General features: G+C 32.7%; 1 protein-coding gene across 1 annotated transcript in view; it reads left to right on the top strand.

The window, feature by feature from the left end:
• The first annotated feature begins 2,335 nt into the window (after positions 1 to 2,335).
• LOC111627974 (polyadenylate-binding protein 4-like) overlaps positions 2,336 to 4,961 on the top strand; it is a 10,205-nt gene continuing 7,579 nt past the window's right edge. Inside the window, exon 1 of the mRNA XM_023371682.1 lies at positions 2,336 to 2,502. The gene's annotated coding sequence lies outside the window, so the exon portion shown is untranslated. The remainder of the gene's footprint in view (positions 2,503 to 4,961) is intronic.

Here is a 4,961-nt window from a genome sequence, read left to right as displayed (position 1 = left end):
AATTTCAAATGTCCGTTAGTGATGTGGCGCTACAATATTTGGCTATGTCTTGGCTATTTTAATATTTTTGTTAAATTTTTGCGTGTTTTAGCTGGCATCAACGGCTTGACCATTGAAGGGAGGCCAGTATTTAAACGAGACTTAATTTTCTAATTATGAGTGGTTATTTGTTTTGTGAGCAATAAAATAATTCAAAGATAATTTTTAACGATACAATAGCGACGATTATTATTTTTTTAAAATTGTTAGGCTTAACATCGATGAAAATTCAACGCGAAGTAGGTTAACATCGATATACTAATATACTAATTACATGGGATATACTAATATACTATTCTAATAATGTATTTTTTATTCATTCTTTTCGGTTATCCGATTTTTCCGTTATCCGACCAACCCGAGTCCCCAATTGAGTCGGATAATCGATGCTCTACTGTATTCGAGTATTTACGGATAGTATTCATCCATTTCTATTAAATATAATGATTATCAAAAATAAAATTACCTTTTTAGCATAAAATCAGAAAATTTTCTTCCATATACAGTAGAGCGTCGTTTATCCGAATCAATTGGGGACTGAGGGTGTTCGGATAACTTATTTTTCGGATAACCGATTATAAACAAAAAAACATATTAACCTATCCCGTATTGAAATTTTTCTTCGTTGCGTGTCGCTTTGCGTTAAATTTTCGTCGATGTTAAGCCTAACGTATACTTTTTCAAAATAATAATGTATCGTTAAAAATTATTTCTTTATTTCTTACAAACAAAATAAATATATTGAAAAATATAAAAACCAAAAAATATATACTTTAGAAGATGATCTAGTATCAAAAACGTTCGATTCGGCACCACACACAATCCTCAGAAAAATACCACACAAAAGTGCCAGTGCTGCCAGCTAAAAAACACACATCAACAAAAAATATATATATTAGAGTAGTCCAAGATACAGCCAAAGATTGCAGCGCCATAGCACTAGCGAAAATTTAAATTTGCCGACTGGAATGCTTTCGGATAACCGACGTTTCGGATAAACGACGCGCTACTGTAATAATCTATGTGATCTCAGATATGGTTTATTCGTAAAAGGCAACGCGACACATGGGCGATACCACATGGGAAACTGACCCTATTTGGGTGTTACTAACGTGAACAAAACCCGGAAAACTCCACGTAGCCAGCCCGTTGACCAGACGCGAATCCACGATTGGTGTTAGGTGGTTTTATCAACTTGACAAATGGTGGGCGATATCGTATTTTCACGATTATTTGATTTAACTATATCGATGATCAAATGGCCGAGGCGGTTAAGGCGCTTTGAAGGACCCGAAATCGAATCCAAGGAATTTTTTTTATGTATAATCTGTCCCGAATACGTCGGGCCCCTCACCATCCGGTCGCCCCCATTATGGGTTTGGCGGAGCTCATAATGGGAAAAGTTCTAGTGGGGAAGGAATTTTAAAAAATATTTAATTCATAAGCATAAATTTGACCAATGTTTTAAAATGTAGACAAATTTAACGATTGTCTTTAATAAATAATAATCATCTATACGTTAATCTAATTAAAATTTTAAATTCTGTTATCTATTGACTACATTTGTTATATCTACATACAGTATTTATTATCAACGTTTATTTTAGTATTTAATGACTGAGTTTTTAAATTATATTTTGCAATATTTACCAACGACAATTTTATGTTACTATTTTTTTTTTAATAAATATTGACATTATTATGTTTATTACGATGTTTAAATAGTTATACTAATGATCTGGCCGTGTTAATTTTAACTGTGACTTGACCTTTTTCTTACTTTTAAAATATAAATTAACAATTAATTAAAATTCAAATCAGATAACTTTATCATGTTATTTTGAAATATTGAAGTATAAAGTTTAATGACTCCAATCGAGTTAAATTAATTTGTTTTTATTATTGGGTGGTATTTCATCGTATTTCGACAGATTTAAGCGTTAATGTGTAAAGTAAATTTAATGAATATTTATTTTAGTTTGAAATTACGAAATCAAATTTTCTTTGAAATTTAAATCTCGGATTTTTTAAATAAAGAAATCTTTGCTCAAGTATTTACAATCTAATTGAAAGTAATACGAATTTAAAACGTAATAAATGTAGATTATAATTTGACTTTACTTTATTTCAAAAAATATAAATATTTATATTTGACTGTATATTTCTTTATAATTTTTAAAATTAATTAATTTTCTTTTAAGCGAAATATGTTTTAAATAAAATAAAAAATAGCTTCTGGTTAGCTTCCATTAGATGATTCAGAATGAAAATAAAAGTAATAAGTACGTCATCGATTTAATATCCAGTAGACATTGCATACGTTCCAATTCAAACTTTCCAACCAATTACGGAATAGAGTACCATTTACAATCGACCAATCAGAGAGTAAACATGGCGCACGGTGTTGTTCTTCACTCTTCGCTATCGGAATAGCCACGTCGGTGAGTTCATTAAGAAGAGGAGGTGTTNATTTTAGATGCGGGTTTTTGCGTTTTTGATTGCGTTTTAATAGGGTACGTCAACAGAATGTACACTAAGAAGGGATTTTTCGATATTTCCCCGCGGGGGAGAGGGACAGAATTATGGTTTACCGTGAAGAACTTGGCTTCTATTATATTATTTTAGATGCGGGTTTTTGCGTGTTTGATTGCGTTTTAATAGGGTACGTCAAGAGAATGTACACTAAGAAGAAATTTTTCGAAAAATTTCCCTCCCCACGGGGAAGTGTTATACATTTATAATAGATACATTCTGAGCCACAACAACGCATGGCGGGGTCTGCTAGTCTATATATATAATCGAAACGGGTTGATAATAATAATCAGCGCAGAGCCCAAACGGTTAGGAGTTGAAAGTTGAAATTTGGTACACAGTTAGGGTACGTCAGGAGAACGTACACTAAGCAGGAATTTTTCGAAATTTCCCCTGGAAAGGAGAGGGACAAGACTAAGGCTTCAACAATGAAAGTGTTAAGTAACAATGGAAGTGTTAACAATAGAAGTGTTCAGTAATAATGGAAGTGTTAAGAGAAAGCAACGTGCAACATTTACAGGCGCAGATGCAGTTTTTTGCGTATTTTGCGGGAAATCGAACATATTTTTAGACCCATTTAAACATTTTTTAATTAGTCTGGAAACAGGGGGACCTAATTGTTGCATTCTGTGAAAACGGGTAAGATTGGCTACAATGTAATAATCTTAATCTTCGCTATCGTTACTTTTTGCCCGGGCAACGCCGGGCTTATCTGCTAGTTACTAATATAAAAGCCGTCGTCTGGGTGTGTGAGCGTATGTATGAATTCTGTATAACGCCTGCAATTTTTGTCCAATCCAGATGAAATTTTGGTTATATTCGTTTCATGTTCTGACGGAACGAATATGGCATCCATTGCATATTGCTTTGTCTGGCCGCGGCATTACAGTTCAATCAATCAATCAATCGTTTTTATTAGGTGCTCGAGGCACATACTCAGCACCGCAAGAGCACAGCTGAGAAAAATTATATACATTTACAATAGTACATATTAACAGTGTATACAAAACTGTCAGTTAAATACAAAATATTACAGTTGTTCGAACATCGGTACGCTATACGAACATTTTAATTTCATTTACAGACGAAACAAGTCTTACTGCTACCCAATGCTCGCGTTGTGCCAGTTTTCCCATTGGGATATGTACGAGATCTGCTGGTGGAATGCGAGACTATCCAAGATCAGCCTCGTGTCTCGCCTGCTTGTGCAGTTGGAAGAATATTGAAATATTCAATTTTGTGGTAAAGTTTAACGTTTAGGAAGGGTAGGCTTAGCTTATCCTTCCTAAACGTTATTGCGAAAATGGAATTTAATTAAAAGTTTAAGAGAATAAGCGTACAACAAATTTCTCGTTCCGGCAGTGTCAATAGTTCGGACGAGTCAAAACGAACTCGAGCGAAGATGAAGATTGGCAAATGAACGATACTGTATAATATTAAAATCTCAAAATAGGCAAATAAATTATGTGTATTTACTGTTTTAATTTTATCGAAATGGTATTGTTCAATCTGGGAACGGATTAATTGAATTTTCATTATTTCTGACGCGAAAAAATTGATTCGGGGCTCGGACGGCCTCCTGGATTGAATTAAATTCGAAGTACGAGGCACTATTGTATTAATAAATTCATAGGTTAAAACAAAATGTAAAAAAAATACTGAATTTTAAGAAATGAAACTTCAAACTTTTTATTATGATTTTGAGTTTCACGGTACCTTCTTTTTAGGTAGCCTATACTATTATCTCAACTACAACAAATTAATCAATGATTGTTTTCGTTTTCAACTACTACGGATTTTTACGAAAAGGAGCTTCGAACCCTTTCGGGATTTAGTCCGCTTCTTGTAGCAAATTAAACATAAGTGCCGAATACAGGTTGTCAGATTAGGGATTTTCCCTCAAAATGAGTACTTTTCGAGTCGATTGGGTAAAATGAAGAAGAGGTACTGATGAGGAATTTTATTTTCTCGAAGGGAAATTAGGAAATATATAATATTTTATTTAACGATAATTTAGCTTTTTATTACAATTCAAAATTAATTGTTTTTAAACTTTTTTCATCTCATTTTATTATTAGCTTGCCTGAATGAAGGAAACTCCAGATAAGCTTCTTAAAACATCTACAGTTCTTTTTAATAAAAAGTAAAATACATCACAAATGGATACAAGTCCAATTTTGCTTGCCATGTCCAATCACCAGGAACAACTATTTCCATTACAGAGACAACCTTTCTTTAGAGGCTATGCCTCTACACAAATATGCAAAACAGTTTAAAATGTCCGCAGGTGACAATCCCAACACAATTAAAAATATATTTCTTTTGATATTTCTTATAATATAAAAAATATAAACAAAAATATAATATTTCAAAAGAAATATTATATTTTT

Source organism: Centruroides sculpturatus, unplaced genomic scaffold (assembly GCF_000671375.1).
Source record: "Centruroides sculpturatus isolate CEXI.00-Female unplaced genomic scaffold, Cexi_2.0 scaffold442, whole genome shotgun sequence".
Lineage (NCBI taxonomy): Eukaryota > Metazoa > Arthropoda > Arachnida > Scorpiones > Buthidae > Centruroides > Centruroides sculpturatus.
This window is presented reverse-complemented; position numbering and strand designations above follow the sequence as displayed.